The 26,901-nt window shown below is 38.0% G+C and overlaps 1 protein-coding gene and 1 pseudogene across 11 annotated transcripts in view; both read left to right on the forward strand.

The window, feature by feature from the left end:
- Window positions 1-26,901, forward strand: part of SPECC1 (sperm antigen with calponin homology and coiled-coil domains 1) — a 498,473-nt gene that overhangs the window by 392,337 nt on the left and 79,235 nt on the right. For 2 of the 10 annotated variants that reach the window (XR_013535353.1, XR_013535354.1), the window contains exons 15-19: window positions 13,321-13,422; window positions 16,619-16,692; window positions 17,512-17,647; window positions 25,882-25,969; window positions 26,264-26,717. The gene's annotated coding sequence lies outside the window, so the exon portion shown is untranslated. Of the gene's footprint in view, window positions 1-13,320; window positions 15,044-16,618; window positions 16,693-17,511; window positions 25,970-26,263; window positions 26,718-26,901 lie in introns of all 10 variants that reach the window. The other 8 variants (XR_013535347.1, XR_013535348.1, XR_013535349.1 and 5 more) reach the window with 7 other exon arrangements.
- LOC100412005 (cell division cycle-associated protein 7-like) lies at window positions 13,703-17,647 on the forward strand (annotated as a pseudogene). Its single transcript, XR_013535360.1, has 4 exons — window positions 13,703-14,218; window positions 14,257-15,043; window positions 16,619-16,692; window positions 17,512-17,647. The product of XR_013535360.1 is annotated as a cell division cycle-associated protein 7-like (transcript).

Here is a 26,901-nt window from a genome sequence, read left to right on the forward strand (position 1 = left end):
TTGCTGACTAGCTCCAAAGAAACAGTGTGAGTCAAAGCAAATTGGGTGTAACCTAATATTAAAATTGTGATTTTCACTACAAAATATGCAGTAAGGTGATCTATGGAATGAGAATTGAGCTGAGTATCATATGGGATGTGTGTGTAAATATTTTGTTAGTATGTATCTCAGAAATGAGAGAATGTCAACTTGCATCTCTTTCATGGAACTGAAAAAATAAAAGTAGAATTTTGTTTTCCATGTCAGTTTGAGGTTAACATGGGGATTGAGCATCATTCTAACAAAAATCTGCCAATTCAGAGTTTGAGCAGTAGTTCAAGCTAGGTCTTGACATGTTAGCTTTCTGCCCTTAGTGTGATTGATGAGTTCAGTCATAGTGGACAGGGAAGTTATCTAGTTTGCTGAAATAATATATTTATTAGAAAATTTAGTTACAAAGTATGAAATAGTTGTGATGCCCTGAATTATAAGCCACAAAGAATGGAACAACTGATAAGCAAAACTAGGACTTAATAACAGTTTCAGAAAACTGCAATGGGAATTTTAGAACCTCTGAAAAAATACACACTGGGAAATACTTTTGGCAATAAAGTTGAAGAACAAATTATTTTATTGCTTCACTGTTTATCTGAGCATTTTCAAAACATTATTTTATTAAATTTTTAACAACCTAGGGAAATAAGCCAGTAAAATCTTTGCTTTTTAAAAGAATACATTGAGCCTAAGAGAAGTGACTTGTCAGAGAACAAGTAGCTGCTGGTAATAGGGCTAGGACACTTTCCATTATGTCAAGCGAATATGAGTTAATTTATACTGAGCTATACTCCCTTCAATTTAGGAGTACTTCATCTGTTTATCTTCTTTAAAAGCTTAAAGAAATGTTGGTAGAACTCACAAATTAGTATATAGGATAAAGTTCTGATATTAATTCCGATATTGTTTGAAATACTCTAAAAATTTAATATATTTGTTATTTTTCATTTGTTTTAAAATAGTAATTTTATTTATTACATTTTTATCCATAGCATTCAGCAACTAATTTCTGAATGTAAGGAAAAACAGACACCTGCAAGTTTTCCTCAAAACAACAATCCAGTTAAGACTTCTGATAGTGAATTATTTTTGGTGGTCCTATAGATAAAAAAGTAAGAGTAAGGAAGTTTTGATCATGAAAAGCAGTTTTTTAAAAGCCCTGTGTGTGTAAGTTGCTTGTATATTTTTCTCTTAATTTCTTTCTTGGTAGGTTAGATTTCACAATTATTTAAAAAGTTAATTGCAGGTCATTTATTATCTCAAACAATATTGTCTGAAAAAAATTACTTAATTATGGTCCATAAAATCCTATATGATATATTTGTATAGAGAAGAAAAAGATATTTTTAAGTTAGTAAGTTGCATGTTTTCTTTCTGGTCACATTATAATGAATTAGACTTGTTATGAAATTGGAACTTCTATTTAATTTTTAAAATAAATGGCTTGTGTTTAGTAAATGAATATCAATCACAGTTGACCCTTAATAATGTAGGATTTAGGGATGCTTGATCCCCTCTGCATTCAGAAATCTGTGTATAACTTTCAACTCCCCCAAGAAGGTGACCAGCAGCTTATTGATAACATAAACAGTCAATTAAGATGTGTTTGGTGTGATGTATGTATTAATATGCTGTATTCTTACAATAAAGGAAGCTAGAGAAATAAACTGTTATTAAGAAAATCATAAGAAAAAGTAAGTTTACTATTCATTAAATGCAAGTGGATCATTATATAACTCTTAATCATAGTCTTCAAGTTGAGTAGGCTAAGGAGGAGGAGAAAGATTGGTCTTTGCTATCTGAGGTGGGAGAAAATCTGCCTATAAGTAGACCCCTGAAGTTCAAACCTGTGTTGTTCAAAGGCTAAGAGTATTACATAGTGATTTGTGTCACGAAAGTAACACAAAGTAGTTTCAAAACTGGAAAATCAACAATGCCTTTCTGGCGCCATAAACAAATGGCAATAAGAACTGCAAAACGGCCAGGTGTGCTGGCCCACAGCTGTAGTCCCACACATTGGGAGGCCTAGGCCAGAGGATTGCTTGCATCAGGAAGCTCCAGACCAGCCTGGGCAACATAGTGAAACCACATCTCTACAAAAGCAAGTAAAAAATTAGCTGGGTGTTTTGGTGCACACCTGTAATCCCAGCTATTTGGGAGGCTGAGATGAGAGGATCACTTGAGCCTGGGAGTCGAGGCCGCAGTGAACTATGATTGTGATCATGCTACTACACTCCAACCCAGATGACAGAGTGAGACCCTGTCTCCAAAAAAGAAAAAAACCTGCAAAACATATCCAGTGTGCATACTAATAGCAAATTATTTTTAAAGACACCTACTGAGTGCATAAGTCAGAAAAGCAATTCCTTGTTGAGAAGTACAGGTCATGTTACACACTTATAAACCAACAAGGTCTCACTATTATTGACTTTCCCCCTAATTTGAAATTGAATGAGGTATATTTACTTCATTAGAACAAGATGTGTTCTTCTACCTGCTGGTTAGTTGTTATGATAACAATAATTTTGTTAGCACAAGATATCCTGTTACCATTAGCCAAAAGATTATCAAAATAAATATTCAAATAGCCCAACTCTAGGCTCAACAAATTATAATAAAAGTATAAAAATGTTTCACAATAACAAAAATGCTACTGTGCTACTGAGATGTGATGCCTCATGCATTGGACAACCTGAATTGTAAGAGGACAACTTTAATTTAGTACATATTAATCAACGAACTTCTGTAAGTTAGGTTTTGTAAGTTATTGGCCGCAAACATGAAATAGACATAGTTTTAGTCTTTGAGGTGGTCATAATAGAACTTTCTCTATTTAATTTCTGTGTTTTTTAACAGAATTTTCAAGAAAATAATTCACTTGTCCACTTAACAGACATTTGATAATTATTTGTTAGATACTAAGCATTTTTTTCTAATGTAACAGAACACAAACATTTAAAAATATAGCCAGGGCCAGCCACGGTGGTGCATGCCTGTAATCTCAGCAATTTGGGAGGCTGAGATGGGAGGATCACTTTAGCCCAGGAGTTTGAGACCAGCCTGGGCAACATGACAAGACCTCATCTCTACTAAATTTTTTTTAAAATAATAAAACATTAGATGGGCACAGTGATAGGTGCTTGTGTTTCCTGCTACTTGGGAGGCTGAGGTGGGAGGATTTCTTGAGCCTGGGTGTTTGAGGTTATGGTGAGCTATGATCATGCCACTGCACTCCTGTCTGGGTAACAGAATAAGACCCTGTCTCAAAAAAGAAAAAAACAAACAAAAAACCCAGGAGCTTGTTATTATCATTGTCATTTTATTTATTTGCTGAATTAGTTATTCAGTGCCTACTACTGTGGGCTAGATGCCCTCTGAAGCATGAAATGATCATTTATTGTGTTAAATATGTGCCAACACTTTTGTGAGGAATGAAAGCTGTAAAACAGTGGGTAGGATTTAAGGTAAGCATGCAGAGAAAGTAGAACTTTACTAGGTAAAGAGGCAGAAGGATGATGTGGGCAGAAGGAACATCTAACAAGACTGTGTGTTTGGCAGAAGCAGCGGCAAGTGCAAAAGTCAGATGCCTGAATGAACTTTGCAGGGTTTCTGAGCAGTTCAGTTTTTCTAGTGCAAGTCATGCTAGATGTGAATGCTAGGGAATGAAGTGAATACCTAAAGCAAGCTTACCACAGACATCTTTTCTTTTTCTTTTTTTGAGACAGTCTCACTCTTCATCCAAGCTGGAGTGCAGTGGTATTCTCTCGGCTCACTGCAACCTACACCTCCCAGGTTCAAGTGATTCTCATGCCTCAGCCTCCAAAGTAGCTGGGATTACAGGTGCAAGCCACCATGCCCAGCTAATTTTTGTATTTTTAGTAGAGACAGGATTTTGGCATGTTGGGCAGGTTTGTCTCAAACTCCTCACCTCAAGTGGTCCATCCCCCTCAGCCTCCTAAGTGCTGGGATTAGACACGAGCCACCACTCCCTGCCCAGACTTTTTAATACTGTAGAAATTAGTAGATCTTTTCCTGTAGGCCATGGGAAATTTACCAGGTGGAATGCTTTGGGCTGCAAATACTAGATGACCTAACTAACAGTGGCTAAAACAGTAGGGACCAGTCATTTTGACTGTTGAGTGACATCACAGTGCTTTGTTCATGTCTCTTTTCATGGCTGGCTAATTAGCAGCAGGCCCAAACATCATGGTCTCACTGACAATATCTGAAGCTGAAAGGGTGGCTTTTGTTTACCTGTTTCTTTTGATTAGAGAGAAGACTCAGAAGCATGCAGTGGACTTCCTGTAACATTTTATTGGCTGCTACATGCTCATTCCTAAACCAGGCACTGGGAAAGCAAATGTAATTACTGTGATAAGCTTAGAATAATCATTTCTTCTTTTGGAGTTGGGAGGGCTATTGGCATGATAAATATCCAAATAGACGTGTGTTTCTCCAGCAACACAGAGTAGGGAATCGCGTAGGGAGACAGCAATGTTTACTGTAGGGGTTCATTGGAGAATTGTGAGCTGGGAGTCACACAATTAGATTGGAGTATTAGGGCATTCTGGTTATGGTATAAAGCAGGGATTGGGAAGCTCTTTCTGTACAGGGCTTTTTCATGGTCTCTGTCATTCCTACTCAACCCTGCTGTTGAAGTATGAAAACAGTCATAGATAACAGGTAAGCAAATACGCATAACTGAGCTCCAGTAAAACTTTATTTACAAAACTATAAGGCAGACTGGATTTGGCCCATGGCCTGTAGTTTGCTGACTCCCTCATATGGAGGGCAGCTAGAAGATAACCATATAAAGAGACAGGGAAACAAAGGAAGCATGCAGTTAGCAGAGCTATAGTTCCCTTGTCCTGTCCTCAGACTAGTAGCAGTCTGTTGTGAGGTTTTCACCCAGCCCTGGTGAAATCAGGAAGATTAAGGAGCTCAGTTACTCATTTAAAAATGTCGGTCTCATTCTTGTCATGATGCCTTTTTAATTTATTTTACTTAAACTTTTTTTTTCATTTAAGAAATAACATTAATAATGGTTTTCCCTATAAAAGCCACTACTTAAGAACCCATGTTTAACTAGAAAATATAAGCATAAAATGAATGTGTGGTGGTGGAAATATCAAGTGGATGCAGAAAAGAGGTACAGTTAAAATGATTTAGTGATTATTGAATGTACAAAGATAGGGGATGAGGAGAAATCTCAGATGATTCTCAGGTTTCTGGCTTGTGCCCTCACACCTAACCGGGACATGAAGGAGTAGGCAGTTTTCGGGTGTGTAAAGGAGAGCAGCAGGTCAACAGGCATGACTAACATTTCTCAGCATTGTTAAGTTTAGTGGAATGTCCATGTAGGATACTTTCAGTAAGTAATTGGATAATAGGCATCTATGGCTGGAGATGGAACTCTGAGGTTGGAGATGCAGACTTGGAATAACAGAGGCAAAATCATAGACCTGAGTGAGCTTATCCATGATGGAAAAGGTATAGAATGAGCAGAGGGCCAGTGACAGAACCCTAGGAATATCAGCATTACCCAGAGGTGTTAAGAAAGAAGCCTGAGCAGTGGCTAAAGAGAAAGAGGAGAGGAATCAAAAGGGATGTTGCAAAAACTTACAAAGGTGAGAATTTCAGGGAGGGAGTATAAATTCTAACCAGTAGGATTACTAAAAAATAAAGTGAGTTAACCTTTTAAAAGCTCTTCAGTGGGCCAGGCGTGATGTCTCATGCCTGTAATCCCAGCACTTTGGGAGGCCAAGGTGGGTAGTTCATGAGGTTACAAGATGGAGATCATCCTGGAAAACATGGTGAAACCTGTCTCTAATAAAAATACAAAAATTAGCTGGGTATGGTGGCACATGCCTGTAGTCCCAGCTACTCAGGCGGCTGAGGTAGGAGAAGCGCTTGAACCCAGGAGGTGGAGGTTGCAGTGAGCAAAGACCATGCCACTGCATTCCAGCCTGACAACAGTGTGATTCTCTTCCTTTTAAGGATGAATTTGAAAACAGTCTATATTATTATAATATGACTCATCTACAGTTAGATTCCCTGTCATAGGAAATGCCAGTGTTTTGCTTTACAAGAACTGAAAAATAATTTTGTTTTTGCCAGCAAGAGCAACAGCTGTTGACACATTCTGGTAGTGTGAGTGAGTTGATGATAGTTGTGTTGGTATGTATTTTTCATATCAGATCACACTCTCTGGCAACCTGCCGCCACTGTGGTAGTGTTTCTTCTTAAGCTTCTCTCTGAATGAGTGGTATGGCTCAGAGTGAATAAGCTCTTTAAGGGAGTGATCTTTCCAGTGGTTTTTTCCATGGGAGGTAAAATGGGAGTGAATTTGAACCTTCTTTGTGCTAGAGAAAATAGCCAGAAGTAAGTAAACATAACCAGCATCTGCCCCACAAGAGGATTATTGAGAGTGAATACATTGATGTCCCTTGAGCTCTTCTCCACTGGCAGTGAAAAGTCTTTGCAAAGATCCTTGTCCCTGGTCTGTTTCCTATGTTTTGCCATATGACATAGCACAGTACCCATAGACCTAGCTTCCTTGTGCTAGGGTGTTTTTTCCTAAACGGAACAGTTTTAACTGAAGATCTGGAGAAGTTAGGTTGTGACACAACAAAATGTACAGTTTCCCCACCTTATCCACGGGGGATATGTTCCAAGACCCCTGGCGAATGCCTGCAACTGTGGATACTATTGAACCCTAGATATGCCATGTCAGATTAGAAGGAAGAGGATAAGAGTAAAAGGGGGAATAAAGAACGAGGAAGGCAGAGAGTGTAGGGAGCAAATGAAGGGAAAAGAAGCAGGTGCATATGATGGAGGGTGGCAAAATGAGATAATACCTCCGAAGAAGGAAGAGTGGGTATTAGGAGGGTGGAAAGAATGTAAGGTCAACGTGTAGCCCAAAACTTATCAGATAAGACAAACTTTACCTGCCAACATGTGAGCTGTGCTTTTAGTTTAATTATTTATTCATACTGTGGCTATACTGATGATTTTAAGCCAGTCAGATATTCTAGTTAGCAGACTATATGTGTGTGTGTGTTGTGGGGAGGGTATCTTTGATTATCAAGAATGAGGAAAGTAATTAATCACTCTTTACTGAGTATGTGCTGGACATAGTCTTTTTTTTTTTTTAATTTTTTATTGCATTTTATGTTTGGGGGTACATGTGCAGATCATGCAAGACAGTTGCATAGGTACACACAAGGCAGTGTGTTTTGCTTCCTTTCTCCCCTTCACCCACATTTGGCATTTCTCTCCAGGCTATCCCTCCCCACCTCCCCCTCCCGCTGGCCCTCCCCTTTTCCCCCCAATAGACCCCAGTGTTTAATACTTCCCTCCCTTTGTCCATGTCTTCTCATTTTTCATCACCCACCTATGAGTGAGAATATGTGGTGTTTCATTTTCTGTTCTTGTGTCAGTTTGCTGAGAATGATGTTCTCCAGATTCATCCATGTCCCTACAAATGACACAAACTCATTATTTCTGATGGCTGCATAATATTCCATAGTGTATATGTGCCACATTTTCCCACTCCAGTCTATCATCGATGGGCATTTTGGTTGATTCCAGGTCTTTGCTATTGTAAACAGTGCTGCAATAAACATTCGTGTGCATGTGTCCTTATAGTAGAACGATTTATAGTCCTTTGGATATATACCCAGTAATGGGATTGCTGGGTCAAATGGAATTTCTATTTCTAAGGCCTTGAGGAATCGCCACACTGTCTTCCACAATGGTTGAACTAATTTACACTCCCACCAACAGTGTAAAAGTGTTCCTTTTTCTCCACATCCTCCCCAGCATCTGTTGTCTCCAGATTTTTTAATGATCGCCATTCTAACTGGCGTGAGATGGTATCTCAATGTGGTTTTGATTTGCATCTCTCTGATGACCAGTGACGATGAGCATTTTTTCATATGATTGTTGGCCTCATATATGTCTTCTTTCATAAAGTGTCTGTTCATATCCTTTGCCCACTTTTGAATGGGCTTGTTTGTTTTTTTCCTGTAAATCTGTTTGAGTTCTTTGTAAATTCTGGATATCAGCCCTTTGTCAGATGGGTAAACTGCAAAAATTTTTTCCTATTCTGTTGGTTGCCGATTCACTCTAGTGACTGTTTATTTTGCCGTGCAGAAGCTGTGCAGTTTGATTAGGTCCCATTTGTCTATTTTGGCCTTTGTTGCCAATGCTTTTGGTGTTTTGTTCATGAAGTCCTTGCCTACTCCTATGTCTTGGATGGTTTTGCCTAGATTTTCCTCTAGGGTCTTTATTGTGCCGGGTCTTATGTTTAAGTCTTTAATCCATCTGGAGTTAATTTTGGTGTAAGGTGTCAGGAAGGGGTCCAGTTTCTGCTTTCTGCACATGGCTAGCCAGTTTTCCCAACACCATTTGTTGAACAGGGAATCCTTTCCCCATTGCTTGTTTTTGTTGGATTTATCAAAGATTGTATGGTTGTAGATATGTTGTGTTGCCTTCGATGTCTCTGTTTTGTTCCATTGGTCTATATCTCTGTTTTGGTACCAGTACCATGCTGTTTTGATTACTGTAGCCTTGTAGTATAGTTTGAAATCTGGTAGTGTGATGCCCCCTGCTGTGTTCTTTTTGCTTAGAATTGACTTGGCTATGCGGGCTCTCTTTTGGTTCCATATGAAGTTCATGGTGGTTTTTTCCAGTTCTGTGAAGAAAGTCAATCGTAGCTTGATGGGTATAGCATTGACTCTGTAAATTACTTTGGGCAGTATAGCCATTTTTATGATATTAATTCTTCCTAACCATGAGCATGGAATGTTTCTCCATCTGTTTGTTTCCTCTCTGATTTCATTGAGCAGTGGTTTGTAGTTTTCCTTGAAGAAGTCCCTTACGTTCCTTGTGAATTGTATTCCTAGGTATTTTATTCTTTTTGTAGCAATTGTGAATGGCAGTTCGTTCTTGATTTGGCTTTCTCTAAGTCTGTTACTGGTGTAGAGGAAGGCTTGTGATTTTTGCACATTGATTTTATATCCTGAGACTTTGCTGAAGTTGCTTATCAGTTTCAGGAGTTTTTGGGCTGAGGCGATGGGGTCTTCTAGGTATACTATCATGTCGTCTGCAAATAGAGACAATTTGGCTTCCACCTTTCCTACTTGAATACCCTTTATTTCTTTTTCTTGCCTGATTGCTCTGGCTAGAACTTCCAGTACTATATTGAATAGGAGTGGTGACAGAGGGCATCCTTGTCTAGTGCCAGATTTCAAAGGGAATGCTTCCAGTTTTTACCCATTCAGTATGATATTGGCTGTTGGTTTGTCATAAATAGCTTTTATTACTTTGAGATACATTCCATCGATACCGAGTTTATTGAGGGTTTTTAGCATAAAGGGCTGTTGAATTTTGTCAAATGCCTTCTCTGCGTCAATTGAGATAATCATGTAGTTTTTGGTTTTGGTTCTGTTTATGTGGTGAATTATGTTTATAGACATGCGTATGTTGAACCAGCCTTGCATCCCCAGGATGAATCCTACTTGATCATAATGGATAAGTTTTTGGATTTGCTGTTGCAATCGGCTTGCCAATATTTTATTGAAGATTTTTGCATCTATGTTTATCATGGATATTGGCCTGAAGTTTTCTTTTCTTGTTGGGTCTCTGCCGGGTTTTGGTCTCAGGATGATATTGGTCTCATAGAATGATTTGGGAAGGATTCCTTCTTTTTGGATTATTTGGAATAGTTTCAGAAGGAATGGTACCAGCTCCTCTTTGTGTGTCTGGTAGAATTCAGCTGTGAACTGGTCTGGACCTGGGCTTTTTTTGTGTGGTAGGCTCTTAATTGCTGCCTCCACTTCTGCCCTTGCTATTGGTCTATTCATAGTTTCAGCTTCCTCCTGGTTTAGGCTTGGGAGGACACAGGAGTCCAGGAATTTATCCATTTCTTCCAGGTTTACTAGTTTATGTGCATAGAGTTGTTTGTAATATTCTCTGATGTTGGTTTGAATTTCTGTGGAATCTGTGGTGATTTCCCCTTTATCATTTTTTATTGCATCTATTTGGTTGTTTCTCTTTTCTTTTTAATCAATCTGGCTAGTGGTCTATTTTGTTGATCTTTTCAAAAAACCAGCTCTTGGATTTATTGATTTTTTGGAGGGTTTTTGTGTCTCAGTCTCCTTCAGTTCAGCTCTGATCTTAGTTATTTCTTGTCTTCTCCTGGTTTTGAGTTTTTTTTATCTTGCTCCTCTAGCTCTTTCAATTTTGATGATAGGGTGTCAATTTTGGATCTCTCCATTCTTCTCATATAGGCACTTATTGCTATATACTTTCCTCTAGAGACTGCTATAAATGTGTCCCAGAGATTCTGGCATGTTGTGTCTTCATTCTCATTGGCTTCGAAGAACTTCTTTATTTCTGCCTCTATTTCATTGTTTATCCAGTCAACATTCAAGAGCCAGTTGTTCAGTTTCCATGAAGCTGTGCGGTTCTGGGTTGGTTTCTGTATTCTGAGTTCTAACTTGATTGCACTATGGTCTGAGAGGCTGTTTGTTATGATTTCAGTTGTTTTGCATTTGCTGAGCAGTGCTTTACTTCCAATTATGTGGTCAATTTTAGAGTAGGTGTGGTGTGGTGCTGAGAAGAATGTATATTCTGTGGATTTGGGGTTGAGAGTTCTGTAAATGTCTATCAGGTTTGCTTGCTCCAGGTCTGAGTTCAAGCCCTGGATATCCTCGTTGATTTTCTGTCTGGTTGGTCTGTCTAATTTTGACAGTGGAGTGTTAAAGTCTCCCACTATTATTGTGTGGGAGTCTAAGTCTCTTTGTAAGTCATTAAGAACTTGCCTTATGTATCTGGGTGCTCCTGTATTGGGTCCATACATGTTTAGGATCGTTAGCTCTTCTTGTTGTATCGATCCTTTTACCATTATGTGATGGCCTTCTTTGTCTCTTTTGATCTTTATTGCTTTAAAGTCTATTTTATCAGAGATGAGAATTGCAACTTCTGCTTTCTTTTGCTCTCCATTTGTTTGGTAAATCTTCCTCCATCCCTTTATTTTGAGCCTTTGTGTATCCTTGCATGTGAGATGGGTTTCCTGGAACATTGGTTCTGAAACTTTCTGGCTTGAAGTTTCTTTTACATGATTAAATATTATTGCCTAGAGGTAACTGACACCGTGAATTATCATTTCCATTTATCATTTCCATTCTCTTTTAAAACATTTTATTACATATGTTTATGGTCATAAATAATATGTAGATTTGTTTTTATGCCCTAAAAGTGTATATAAATTGTTGTACACTCTACATATTTTGCAACTTTCTTTTTTCTGGTCACATTACATTACTGAGGTCTGTCCTTATTGACACAGGAAGCTCTGGTTTTCTATCAAATTACTGGATCTCAGTTAAACCCTCTTCATAATGATAGATAAATAAAATGATTGCAGATTCCAAAGAGCTTTTAAGTTGGTTGTATCTATTGATATTTAATATTTTAGAAATTAAAATATTTAAAAAACAAGCATGCACAACCACACATTCCAATAGACATTAGGACTATGACCCATTCACCATTAGAGCTATGCCGTTATGACACATCATGTCTATGACAAGCTCCACTGTACACTTGAAAAAGAATAAGAGTGAAAATGACAAATAACATTTTGTATTATTTGACCTCTTAGACCCCCTGCCTGGATCTTGAACTCCAGGGATTCTCAGATCACAATTTAGAGCCAATATTTTAAACCACATACATATGTGGGTTGAATATGGTTGTGGATAAATGGGCCCTTGATGAAATGGCTTTTAAAGTTTCACTTCTGTGTGTTTTTGCTTTTTTTCTTTCACTTGTCTTAGAAATTTTAAATCCCAACAATTTTGTTTATATAGAAAAAAACATATGAAAAAAAGCTCATCATCACTGGTCATTAGAGAAATGCAAATCAAAACCACATTAAGATACCATCTCACGCCAGTTAGAATGGCGATCATTAAGAAATCAGGAGACAACAGAGAGGATGTGGAGAAATAAGAACACTTTTACACTGCTGGTGGGAATGTAAATTGGTTCAACCATTGTGGAAGACAGTGTAGTGATTCTTCAAGGATCTAGACCTAAGAATATCATTTGACCCAGCAATCCCAAAACTGGGTATATACCCAGAGGATTATAAAACATTCAGTTATAATGACACATGCACATGTATGTTTATTGCAGCACAGTTCACAATAGCAAAGACTTGGAACCAACCCCAATGCCCATTAATGATAGACTGGATAAAGAAAATGTGGCACATATATGCCATGGAATACTATACATCCATAAAAAAGGATGAGTACGTGTCCTTCGCAGGGACGTGGATGAAGCTGGAAACCATCATCCTCAGCAAACTGACACAAGAACAGAAAACCAAACACCTCATGTTCTCACTCGTAAGTGGGTGTTGAACAGTGAGAGTGCATGGACACAGGGAGGGGAACATCACACACCAGGGCCTGTTGGGAGGTGAGGGGGATGGGGAAGGATAGCAGGGGGTATGAGGATAGGGGAGGAATAACATTAGGAGAAATACCTAATGTAGATAACGGGAGGATGGACACAGCAAACCATCATGGCACATGTATACCTGTGTAGCAGTAACAAACCTGCATGATCTGCACATGTATCCCAGAACTTAAAGTGTAACAATTTAGAAAAAGTTGTTTCCATTCAAAAAAAAAAAAAAGAAAAAAGGAAAATATTTTTGTTATATATTTTTTTCCTGTCTCATGGTACTGCATGCTTTTTGGATCTAATGTGGTCTTAGACTAATCCTGTTTTTATATGGGAACAATTAGGTCCCTTAAGGCTCTCATTTTGCATAGAAATGTATGAAGTTTATCCAAGTATTTGAAAGTAAACTCTGAAAATAGTGGTACATTCAGGAAAGACTATCTTACTATAATTAAAATAGTTTTTAAAATATATTTATTATGACTTTTTGTAAATCCTGTAAGTCTGTTTTTTTGTTTGTTTGTTTTGAGACAGTTTCGCTCTTGTTACCCAGGCTGGAGTGCAATGGCGGGATCTCAGCTCACTGCAACCTCCGCCTCCTGGGTTCAGGCAATTCTCCTGCCTCAGCCTTCTGAGTAGCTGGGATTACAGGCACATACCACCATGCCCAGCTAAGTTTTTGTATTTTTAGTAGAGACGGGGTTTCACCATGTTGACCAGGATGATCTCGATCTCTTGACCTCGTGATCCACCTGCCTCGGCCTCCCAAAGTGCTGGGATTACAGGAAGTCTGTTTTTTATTAATAGAACAAGAAAAGATGAACATTGGAGTTGAACTTTGCTCAAGGAATAACACTCTCCATGACGTGTGCCAATCACAGCCGCCAGAAAACAAAGAGAGCAAAAAAGGTAACAAAGAATCTAGAATACATACACACGATCCCATCATGTATATTTAAGTTTAAAATGGTTAGACATAAATTCTGTTTATAAAAAATTTATATCCATGAAGAATCTTAATGGAAAGCAAAATATGTAATAGAGACTGCTAGGTGAATCAAAGTAAGTAGTAAACATAAAAACGTAGAAAAGTGGGGTCGGCGCGCCCCGCCTGCCGGCCGCGCGGCTGCTGTTACTCCTGCTGTGGGACCTCTGAGCACACGGCTGCTTCGCTCTTCCAGCTCCAAGTATGGGCCTGGGCACCCGCCGCCAACATGGTCGCTCTCTGCGTGCTACAGAACGATCTCAGAGTAAAGAACTTAAAGAAATTCAGGTATGTGAAGTTGATTTCCATGGAAACCTCATCATCTCTGATGACAGTTGTGACAGCTTTGCTTCTGATAATTTTGCAAACACGAGGCTGCAGTCAGTTCGGGAAGGCTGTAGGACCCGCAGCCAGTGCAGGCACTCTGGACCTCTCAGGGCGGCGATGGAGTTTCCAGCTCGAAGTACCAGAGGAGCAACCAACAAAAAAGCAGAGCTCCCACAGTCCTCGGAGAATTCTGCGACTGATTCCAACTCCAATTCAGAAGATGAAACTGGGATGAATTTTTTGGAGAAAAGGGCTTTAAATATAAAGCAAAACAAAGCAATCTTGCAAAACTCATGTCTGAATTAGAAAGCTTCCCTGGCTGGTTCCCTGGAAGATATTCCCTTCCAGGGTCCAACTCACAATCGAGGAGACCTCGAAGGCGTACATTCCCAGGTGTGGCGTACATTCCCAGGTGTGGCGTACATTCCCAGGTGTTGCGTCCAGGAGGAACCCTGAAGGGAGAGCTCGTCCTCTTGACCTCAGGTCAAGGTCCCGGGTCATCGGGTTTGTTGACGCTCTACCCATGGAGGAGGAAGAGGAGGAAGAGGATAAGTACATGTTGGTGAGAAAGAGGAAGACCATGGACAGCTACATGAACGAAGATGACATGCCCAAAAGTCGTCGCTCCAGGTCATCCCTGACCCTTCCGCGTGTAATTCGCCCAGTGGAAGAAATTAGAGTAAGATTTGGAGAACATCTGCAGCAACTCTGGAGAGAAGATATATGACCGTTCACTGGGCTCCACTTGTCATCAACGCCGTCAGAAGACTTGATACCAGAACAAACTGCAGAAACCCAGACTGCTGTGGCGTTTGAGGACAGTTCTGTGGCCCCTGCCTTCGAAACCGTTTTGGTGAAGAGGTCAGGGATGCTTTGCTGGATCTGAACTGGCATTGCCCGCCCTGTCGAGGAGTCTGCAACTGCAGTTTCTGCCAGCAGCGAGATGGACGGCATGCAACTGGAGTCCTTGTGTATTTAGCCAAATATCATGGCGTTGGGAATGTGCATGCCTACTTGAAAAGTCTGAAACAGGAATTTGAAATGCAAGCATAATATCTGGAAAATTCACGGCCTGTCTTCTGCTTCTCAAATCTTTCTTGTTAAAGTTTCCAATTTTTTCACTGAAACCCGAGTCAAGGATCTTGATGATCAGACTGTTTTATAAGAAACTCCAATCAAGGTAATCTCAGTCGACATGTTTCTGGAGCATCGCGGAAGGTATATTACTAGTTACACTTTGCCTTCCTGCAGTTTCTTCTCTGCTTCCAACCCCCACCTCATAGCATCGCCCTCCATTTCCAGTGGTCCTCTCTAGCCACTTAGTTTTGTAATTTCCTTTATAGTTTTATGAAAGCGTATTTTATTTACTTGGTGTTGAAATAGCCCTCATAAAAGCTAAGCACTTAGAAACACAGTAATAGTATTAAGTAACTAGAGAATTTCAGAGAACAGCCTTCTAACTTGTTTACATATAAACAAGTATGATTTAGCATTCATACTAGTTGAAATTTTTAATAGAATCAAGGCACAGAAGTCTTAAAACCATGTGGAGAAATTAGGTGATTACTGCAGATTGGAGTACATTACTTTACATGCCTCTCAAACCCATGCATTGTGCTTATGTTACAAGTTGTTGTCACAGTTGAGACTTAATTTCTGCTAATTTCTTGTGCCCGAAGGGTAAATGGTATGTCTAGCTTATACAATCATGATTCAAAGGTTGGTGGGCAAGTAATACTTAAAATTGTGATAGAAAAGCTATCTGGAAATTACCAGTAGGCCGATTTGAATTTTCAGTATAAAACTTACTTTAGTATGATTATAGTTTGCCAAGTTTATTTCAGTTTACATGTAAGGTACTGCAAATAAATTCTTGGACAATTTTGCTTGGAAACTTGATATTAAAAACTAGTCTATGGTTCTTTACAGTTTCTCGAAAATTTATGAACCTAGGCACAGGGTTCAAGTTTAGATTTTAAGCATTTTTGTAAGAATGAGAAGTGCCTTTTTAGAGATGTAACTTTCAGCAGTTTGTTAACCTGACATCTCTGCCAGTCTAGTTTCTGGACAGGTTTCCTGTGTCAGTATTCCCCCGCCTCTTTGCATAATTTGGTAGAGGAGGAATCTAAGTGTTTGTGTGTCCAATTTACTTGCATGAGTAAACCATTGCTGACCCATTCAGTGTTTGATGCATGATTGGACCTTGAATCAATAAGTGTAAATATAGCTGTTGATCTGTAAAGCTTTTATACAAAAGTGTTTATTTTGATAATAAAATGTTTGTCCTAACTTGTCTGCTTTAAAAAAAAAAAAGTAGAAAAGTGAGAGATGATAGTTAATTAAACTTAATGAATTGCAAGCATAGGACATATAAAATATAATAAGCCCTGAATGCATAGTGTGTTTATGGGAGACAGCAGGACGTGGGACTGTTTCTGTAGTCACATCTATAATCCCAGCACTTTGGGAGACTGAGGCAGGTGAATTCCAAGGTCAGGAGTTCAAGACCAGCCTGATCAACATGGTGAAACCCTGTCTATACTAAAAATACAAATATTACCCAGGCGTGGTGGCATGCACCTATAATCCCAGTTACTCAGGAGGCTGAGGCAGGAGAATTGCTTGAACCCAGGAGGCGGAGGTTGCAGTGAGCCAATATCGTGCCACTGCACTCTAGCCTGGGTGACAGAGTGAGACTCCATCTTAAAATGAAACATAATTTAAAATCTATTTTTGTAAAGACTCTCTCTTTTATCTAACTTGTAAGTTTAACTAAACATTTCGATTTCGCAGAAGAACAAGACTTGGAGCTGCCATCGGAGAAAGAAGAAGAAACACTTAAAGGACGTGAAAATAAGCAGCCACAGGTGTGTAAACATTTAAATTAAATCTAAATTTCTGGTTTAATACTGTTTTCTTTGCTTTAATAATTTAAGATAGCCCAAATCTTTTTTGGCTTTGTTCCTGTTATCAATAGAAGTGGGCTAAAGTAGATTCTTATGCTGCATATCCTCCAGCTACAAACTTCTATGGCTATTGAATGTGAAATTTGGGAAGCATCTCATTTCCATAATTCCACACTAGCAGCTTAGCAGTTTCACTCTGCTTTTTGTGTTGAGGCAGACTTGTATTTCAGTGAGCTTTGACATCCCAGGATTCAAATGAAAAAAAAAAATGACAAAAGTTAGCGGGGGAAAAGAATAGCTTAGTGCAGAAAAGAGAAAGCTTCCTTTCTGTTCCTGAAGCCCCACAGTGTCACACCCTCTCAGTCTGGCTGTTAATGTTGAAGCCAAGTGGTAAAGACAGAAGAAGACATGCTTTCTGTCTTTGTCTTCTTATTTGTCTTTGTACCAGTCAAATGAGGTAAAATTTTATAATACATAGTGAAGGGTGGTTGGGAATAAAAGCACAAAATTAAGAAGGGCACTTGTTGAAATTTTGGAAAATTCTGTCTCATTGATTGAAACAGAAATAAAGCTGACTTTACAAAACCGTTGATGATACAATTATAATAATTATAATTCTATTATAGTTTTAGATATGATAAAATTAAGCACAAAGTATTTTAATGACTAAAATTATGATAAGTAAACTGAGTCAAGTGATGAAATCAATGAAAACAGAACAAAATTCTTTGTATTGAATAAAGTAATAACAATCATCCTAACATCAAACTTTCACTCAAGGTTGAAGAAGAAATGAAGCAGCACATGAGTAATAATGCAGAATTATCCGGAAGCCTACCTGATGGTGCCGCTGCTAGCAGTGATGATGATGGACTTAATCAGCAGTTTCCTAGGAAGGAGAATGAAGTGCATGACAGTAAGCCTATAGCAACACTTAACAGGAGACAATTGGGTGGGTGTGGTGGCTCAGGCCTGGAATCTCAGCATTTTGGGAGGCTGAAGTGGGCGAATCACCTGAGGTTGGGAGTTTGAGACCAGCCTGACCAACACAGAGAAACCCCATCTCTAATAAAAATACAAAATTAGCTGAGTGTGGTGGTGCATACCTGTAATCCCAGCTACTCGGGAGGCTGAGGCAGGAGAATCACTTGAACCCAGAAGGTGGAGGTTGCAGTGAGCCAAGATTGTGCCATTGCACTCCAGCCTGGGCAACAAAAGCCAAACTCCATTAAAAAAAAAACACAAAAAACAAAAAAACAAGAGACAATTATGTGCTATAAAGTGAATTTGAATTTTGGCTAATATTCATGCTGAACAAATTTTATACTTTTACTAGGATATTCAGCCTTTTTTGGTTATCAGAAAAATGCAAATTAACGAGATGCCATGTTTTCCAATCATATTTTTTATTTAAAAAAATAGGAAGCATTGGCAAATATGAGGAAAAAGGCATTTTCATACACTGTTGTTAAATGAAATTGGGAAATCCTTTTTGCAGGGTAGTTTAGTAGCGTGCATCAAAATTTCAAACACATCACTCTTTTAACGGCTTCACCTTTGAGATGAGAGCCCAGAGGAAAATATTACTTGTGTAAACACATACACATATGCATTAAGGACATTTATTACATGTAGTATATAATATATGACAGGCTAGGGGTCCAAAGTGGCTCCCGCCGGAGGTCATGGCGCTCACGAAGGCGAGGTCATCAGTTCAAGGCTAACCTGAGCAACCTCATAAGCTCAAACTGATTGGCAAAAAATAATAATAATAATATATGACAGGCTAATGGGTAAATATGTCGTAAGTATGACATATGTATGTTAAGGTTATTTATATGTGTTACATATGTACTTATGTATAAAGATATTATAGCATTGTAATATCAAAAAGTTGGAGATAGGCTAAATCCTTAGCAATAAGGAAATAGTACAATTGTCATACCTAGAAAATCATGTAGTATGCAGTCATTTTAATAAACGAAGGTGTTAGATCTAGAGTGTCCTGATTATTTCACAAAGTGTATTTAAAGCATTTAGTTTGGTGACACATCTTAAGCCAGTTTTGTTGAAATTCTCATAATATCTGCTCAGTTACAACAGGAAGCTAGCTACATGCTACACTGACACCGTACCTTGTTAGCAACAGAACTGCTAGTTATTAAATTTTTGATTTTTGTTTTCAGTGTATGAGTGCTGAAATACCAGACCCTCAAATTAATCTGTATATTGCCAAGGGATTGCACAAGGGGATTCATATTCCACATAAGCGTTTCAGTATATCAGGTAAAACTTGCTAAAATATATGAGAGGATCTTAGATGTACTGAACCAAGAGTTAGCCCTTTTTGTAAAGAGCCAGTTAGTAAATATTGCAGGCTTTGTGGATTATAAAGTGAGTAAGTGCGGCTGTGTTTCAAGGAAATTTCCTCCTGAAAATGAGCAGTGGTCTGGATTTGGCCCACAAGCCCCAATTTGCTGACCCTTGTTCTAAAACCAAGGTGCTTTTATGAAGTGAATCCTCTTTTTAAAGGTGCCCTACCTGCATGCCATTATCCTTTTTTTAAAAAGATAATATATTTCAGTAGGGAGTACACCATATTTTTCAACAGTGGCTTCATATAATTTCAACAAATTTGGTTTACAAAATAAGATTATTTTCTGCATTTGTCCCCTTTTATTCCTGTTAATAGAATTCCATATTTTGACTACTGTTTTTGTATATTTGATGAGTATAACATATTCTAGAGTTGGATGATTTTTATTAAGCAAGAAATGCTTCTTCTGAAACTTTTAGTCTTCCTGGATCTTTATGTATAAGCATGAGCAAAATGATAATCAGCTTATGTAATCTAGAAAAGTTCAATCTTTTGGTTCTACAACTTCATGAATTTTTTATTCAATACCTTGATCTGGCATTGCAAAAATACCATATAGACATAATTTTAAAAACTTTTAAAGGGTAAAAATATACTATATAGTAATATAAGAATTGAAAAATACAGCTAAACAAGAAGAAAATAAGGTCATCTACGTCATGTCCCTAGGTATGTTGGCCTTGAAAGAATGGTTTATACTCATGGATTTAGATTTCCTGTCCATTCACTCTTGAGCTGACACCAGTAATTTTCACTCCCACCGCTCTTCCAGGATTGTTGTTCTCAGTTTACCACTGATTTTCACTTCAGCAAATCTAGACATTGTTTCTTACACCTCATTTTATTTAACCTGTCAGCGATATCGGACCTGATGGAAACCTCTCTCTCCTCCATAGCAGTGTCTTCACTTGGTTTTCAGGATCTCCCTCACTCACCTGGCTTTTCTTCATGCCTTTCTAGTCCATCTGTTATAATCTGTTTTGGTTTCTTCTCATATCCCACATTTTACACATTGATGTGTCCCGGGGCTCAGTCCTCAATCTTCTTTCTCATGGCTTACTATCTTGAGTCTGCTAATGATTTCCAAATGCATGTCTCCTGCCTCGATCTCTCTCCTTAATTCTAGACTTCTGTACTAACCTGGCATCTCTGTTTGGTTGATCACAAACTGTTCGGTATCACAAACTTACCAGGTCCAAGATTGGGGTACCAGTGTTCTTTCTCATACCTACCCTCACATAGTGTTTCCTTTGCATTCATGGCACTCTTGCAATTGCTCTGCTAGAAACCAAAGTGTCATCCTTGACTCACCTCTCTCTCTGACACCTCATGTCTCATCTGTCAGTAGATCTTGTCAGGAGTACCTGAAGAATATATCCAGAAGCTAGTCATATCGTCCATGTCCAAGCCACCACCATCTGCTGTGTAGATGCAAGTAATAGACTGTTAATTGGTCTTTCTGTTTTCTTAAAAGAATTTTCTTTTCATCAATCCTTAACTCAGTGGCCGTCTTTAAAATGTAAGTCAGATGATGTCATTCCTCTGCTCAGACCCATCTGATTGCCTCCCCTTTTACTCTGAGTATGTGTCAGGGTTCCCCCTAATGCCCCTCTCTCAACTTAAATTTCTGTTTCTTACTCCCTTTGCTCTACTTCAGCCACACTGAACTTCTTGCTCTTCCTTATATATCACTGTTGCTTAAACACTCTAGGCATACCTCTGTACTGGGCAGTTCCCTGTGTCTGGGATGCCTTTTCCTCAGATAGCCTCCTGGCTTTCTCCTTCCACTCCTTCAGTTCTCTACTTAAAAGCCCCTTTCTCAGTCAGGACTTTTCTGGCCATCCTAAAATTCTCACCATTCCTCCTCTCAAACCTGTAAACATTTCATTTTCCTGCTTCAGTTTTTCCCTCTAACATTATATATTTGCCTAATCTATCTACTGTCATTGTGTGTTTATTTCACTCTCATGAGAAGGATTTTTGTTGTTCACTACCATGTCCTGTGTTCCTAGAAAAGTGCCTAGCATGCAATAAGTAGCTACTCAACAAATACTCACTAAATGAGCAAGTGAAGTTTACCCTTTGGTGTATTTTAAAAACATTAGACTGATTCTCATGTTAAAAAAAAAAAAAAGAAAGAAAGAAAGGCCAGGCACAGTGGCTCAGGCCTGTAATCCCAGCACTTTGGGAGGCCGAGGCGGGTGGATCACAAGGTCAAGAGATCGAGACCATCCTGGTCAACATGGTGAAACCCCATCTTCTACCAAAAATACAAAAAAATTAGCTGGGCATGGTGGAGTGCACCTGTAGTCCCAGCTACTAGGGAGGCTGAGGCAGGAGAATTGCTCAAACCCAGGAAGTGGAGGTTGCGGTGAGCAGAGGTCATGCCACTGTACTCCAGCCTGGCACCTGGTGACAGAGTGAGAGTCTGTCTCAAAAAAAAGAAAAGAAATAATAAAAGGATTAACATGGGTTCATTCTAACACTTTTGCTTGGCAATTATATGCCTTTTGGGATTTTTTTTTAGCTCTTTGTAATAGGCTGCATTCTTTATGTTAATAGTTTTCCATTTAGAGAGTAAAGCTCAATATTGTGGTTACTCAGTATTTACTGTTTTAGTAATAATCATGATAGTTTTACTTATGATAAAATGGATCAAAGGAATTACAAACTTCACTGGTAATTTATAAAGAAAAAATATAAGGGTGGTAAATGTAATGGACTTAAAAATTGTTTTCAAGCAATTATGAACCTTCAGTATTTGAAGTTAAAAGGCCAAGTCGGAATATATTGCTTTCTATCAGAGAGCTGTGCTGATCAGGCACTCTGAGCAGCTGTGGCTCTTATATAGGGTGGTGGGTGGATCGGACTTGAAGGATTGGCAGACTCTCAGGGCATAAGAGGGTTGACATGATCTGGAGAAACGTGGCTATGTGAGGGAGGCTGCTGTGGGTTGGTCAGCACTCCCAGGCTTGTGGATTGGAGTAAGTTTGTGTTTGATCGCCTGTCTTTCAGAAGCAAGTGGCCCACATTGATAGTGGTTGATTGATTGACTGTATTTAGAACTGGCTGTGGGTGGTTGCTTGTTACTACTGTGCTATAGGTCAGTTCTTTCCTAAGTCTGATGCAACTTTAAACTGCAGTTTTCTGTTTAAAAGTTGCCTTCCATCAACTATGTTCAAAATGAAAATGATTTCATATTCCAGAACTATGTAATTAATTTGGATGTAGGGGTCAAGAGGAAGTGTTTAATAATTGGTCTCAGCAAGATCTCTCTCTTTTTTTTTAGTCTTAACCAGAGAGTTCTCTACATAGTTAAAAACAAACAGCAATTATTAGTTTTGTTTCAGTTTTTGGTATTTTCAGAGGCTTCTTCTAAACTCCTAACATAATCTCAAGTGGTAAATGTTTGTCTTTTTGTTAATGTGTGTAGCTATATGATAGTGATACTTTTTTATATTCCTTAATCTATTTTGTTGTTGTTGTTCACTTTCTGTTCCATGCAATGGTAGTGATGCTATGTGTTTACTTCATAAAAAAAAGTCATTTCTTTTTCCCTCTTTTTTTTCTCTTTTTCCCTCTTTTTCTTTCTCTTTCTTCAAAAAAAAAAAAAGAAAGAAAGAAAAGAAAAAACAGCATCCAGTTCTAAGCATGAGTCAGGGTGAGGTGCCTAGTACTACCCTTACACGTCCTTGTGCCTAGCACAGTGTCAGGGCCCACAGAAGAGCTGACAAAATTGAACCCAAATAAGCAAGCTTTGAAAAAAAAAAAAGTCATTACAATTTTCTGCTGGCAAATTCAGCTTTCTGTGTTAAGATTAAAAACTAGACTATGGGCCGGGCACGGTGGCTCACGCCTGTAATCCCAGCACTTTGGGAGGCCAAGGCAGGTGGAGACCGAGGTGGGTGGATCATGAGGTCAAGAGATCGAGACCATCCTGGTCAACATGGTGAAACCCCATCTCTACTAAAAATAAAAAAATTAGCTGGGCATGGTAGCACGCGCCTGTGGTCCCAGCTACTCGGGAGGCTGAGGCAAGAGAATTGCCTGAACCCAGGAGGCAGAGGTTGCAGTGAGCCAAAATTGTGCCATTGCACTCCAGCCTGGGTAACAAGAGCGAAACTCCGTCTCAAAAAAAAAAAAAACTAGACTAAACATATAGAAAATTTACCAAATTATTTTCAAACAAACTTCTATAACTAACAAAAATATTGCTATTTTTGAACTGTATACACTGACATTTAGGAATTTTAACAGTAAGATTTTTTTCTTCCCAAGACATTTTTTTTATTTCTTTAATATGTGCCTGATATTTTTAAAACCTTGTTTAAACTGTTTAAATATTATTCTATTTAAAAACAAAACCCAAAACATAGAACAGATCTACTTACGAGTTTTATGTCTAAGAGTCATTGTCTGTATGCTCCAGCTGTCTGATGTAGCATTCATTTTCCATTCTTAGTTTCCTTGTGTTTTACACTCTTCCTTTCAAGTTCCTAGGAAACACCCAGACTCCATGGGACTAATCTTTGTGCTCTCATTCTGTTCTCTGAGTGGAGTCGTTTTCTCTATTTTTCCCTGGTGAGCTCCTATTTTGCTTCTTCTGTAAAGCCTTTCTTGTGCTAAAATATAACTTTTCATATAACAACTCTTAACACATTGTATCAAATTGTATATCACTTGTTTTTTGAGGCAGGAAATATATATTTTTTTATATGTTGGTAATTCATAACTGTTTTTTAAATTAATGAATTGAGATAGGGAAGAGTTGGAATTTTAAAAAATTGTTTTTTATTTGTTATCAGTAGAATTATTATAAAACATTGGCTTTTTATAGATTTTTTTTTTGTTTTGAGACAGAGTCTTGCTCTTTTGCCAGGCTGGAGTGCAGTGGCCCAATCTCAGCTCACTGCAGCCTCCATCTCCTGGATTCAAGTGATTTCCCTGCCTCAGCCTCCTGAGTAGCTGGGACCAGAGGTGCATGCCACCATGCCTGGCTAATGATTTTGTATTTTAGTGGATACAGGGTTTCACCATGGCTAGGATGGTCTCGATCTCCTGACCTCATGATCTACTTGCCTCGACCTCCCAAAGTGCTGGGATTATAGGCATGAGCCACTGCACCCGGCCAGATTTTTTTAAAGTTGTGGTTCTGTATTACATATGAAGGAAGTAAAGAAAAATGAAAATAAAAAATGGACCTCACAATAATGTGATTACACCAATGTTTGAGAAGGCTAATTTAGTAACTCATGGTCTGCTGCAAGTAGATGATGACAGTGGTTTAAGTGAAGTAGATGAGGATGAAAGGAGATAAAATTTAAACGTTCTTAATTTCTCTGAGAAGGAACATTTGCAGTGGTTACTTTTTCTGGAAATGGAATAGTGTAGACTGCCAAAGCTAGAGGATACTCAACTATCAATGCTGAAAGACAGATTATTCTGAGGGCTGGTGACTTTGACAAGGAGCAGTTTCAATAAATAATTGCTGTGGAACCCTGACTATCATGGATAAGCATAGACACCCCTTGGGGAAATGTTTACTGGGAAAGAGAGTAGAGAAATGGGTGATAACTGAAGAAGAATATGGAATTCAGGGATTTTTCTTTCTTTTTTATTTTAAAATAGAAGCTTTTAGAGTGTGTTTGTATGATGCTGGCAATGATCAGGAAAGAAGCACATGTTTATGAGATTTAGTTTTGTTTGCATGTCTCAGTGCTTGAAAGCTCGACTCATTATCTTTTATAGGCTTTTAGCAAACTAATTGTCCTTAAAATGTTTATTCATGTAGAGTTTTATGGTAAGAGTTGTTCCTTCAGAAATGTAACATTAGTCTAACTGAGCATGTAAATGTGAACTAAAATTTAAACTGTTACGTATAGATTTTTTTAAATTGTGAAATAATAAACATGCAAATACGTAGGCCATACTGAACAGAATTTAAACATCCCTTGATGAATAGGTATGATTTACTAAGGCACTCTAAAATGTCAGGCGTATCAACTTTAGAGTTGTTTAGATTCTGGGGAGAAGGGGAGGTTTTTGTTCAAGTACTTTAGGAAAGCTAATTGTTGACAGTCTATCACAGATTATTACTTCTGAGTTTAAAAAAAATTTAATCAAGTTGACCCACAATGAATTCTAAAGTTCTAAAGTATCAAAACACCATGTTTCCCTGGACCAGCATTGCCATCAGGATGTATTGTGTGCTTAATTAGTATTTATTTGTTAAATGTGCAAATAAATGGATGAATACATGAATGAATGCCTGTTGATGAATTTCATTAAAAACGATTTTTAGTTTTTGAATGTAGGTTTCCAAACTTGCCTCTGTATAGTTTTTATAACAGAAAAAATTGCAAGATTCTGAAATTATTATTTATAGTTATAGTTAGAAATGGAATGACAGTGTGGATTAATCTGCTGTCATATCTCTTTAAAACACTTGAAAATGAAAATAAAGCTAACCTTCACAGCATCTCATGAAACACATGTTTTTGAGGTGGAATTCTTGGGTTTGAGTGCTGGGTCTGCTACTGGCCAAGTGTATCCGCTGAGGAGGGTCATGGGGCCTTTCTGTGCCTATTTTCTTTCTTTATAAAATACCTAATATGTTACCAACCTCACACTGTTGAAAGGATTATATGAATTCGACGCATGGACAGTGCTTAGAATGATGCATAGTACCTGCATAGTAAGTCCAGAAAAAGCTAACTAATATCATCATTAAAAAAGGATTTCCCTTATATAAGAATGTAATATTTTCCAAATAGGTTTTACTGCCTGTAAACACTGTTTTTATTGAAAAGGACAACAATGAGAAGAACCTGATGTATATCTTTTTTTTCTCACATAATGCAGGTAACAAGTTTTTTCTTTGGGTTTTACTCTCAGAAAGCTGGACTTAAATTTAATTATTTGGGGTAGCAGTAAATTTCTTTATCCCTTAATGTCAATGTTTCTGTTTATAATTTAATGTTTATTGTAGAAAATTACTGTATTTTGCATTACCTGTAAAAAAAAATTACCTGTGCACTTGATGAATAGCAGAAGTAATACAAATGCAGATATTTTATATGATAAAACAATAGTATTAGATATTCTTTATATTTTACATCTTTGCTATTTTTCTAATAGGAATTGTTTCTTTTTCAGGGCTGAAAATAAAACATCTACTGAAAAGAACCAGGTGTTGTAAAAAAAGTAAATGATCTAAAATATTATTTTTTAAAAAATTCTAAAAGGTAAGGTGGAAAAAAAAATGTTTTGTTATAAAGCTGTTTGCTTAGAAAAAGTGGTGAAAAAATAGCCATTTGTAACTGTACCTTCTAAGAACAATCTGTTTCTTTAAGAAGTACCTGTGTTTTTGCTCATACAAAAAAAAACAATGGAGAAATACCACTTCTGTACATTTAGCATATGTTATAAATCTTTCTAGGACATTGTGAAACAGTATTATTTATCTTATAGGTCAAAAACCAAATACATCCTGAGGCTGACTTTGCTGACTCATTGCAACCATCTGAAACAGACTCAGAATGAGAGTTGTCTGACTCTACTTATGAGAATTTTTTGTTGTGGATTGAACAACTTAGAATGAAGTGTAAAGGTAAGACCATTGCATAAATGCAAGACCTTTTAATGTGTCCTGCAGTAATGTGTGTATACATTGCTGAGAACTGATGCATGATAGTGAAGCTCATCTCAGAAATATGCTCAGTGTTAAAATAAAAAGAGAACAAATGTATACTGTACACCAAAGAGCTATGATAACTCCACTGTACTTTTCTCGG

Source organism: Callithrix jacchus, chromosome 5 (assembly GCF_049354715.1).
Source record: "Callithrix jacchus isolate 240 chromosome 5, calJac240_pri, whole genome shotgun sequence".
Taxonomy (NCBI): domain Eukaryota; kingdom Metazoa; phylum Chordata; class Mammalia; order Primates; family Cebidae; genus Callithrix; species Callithrix jacchus.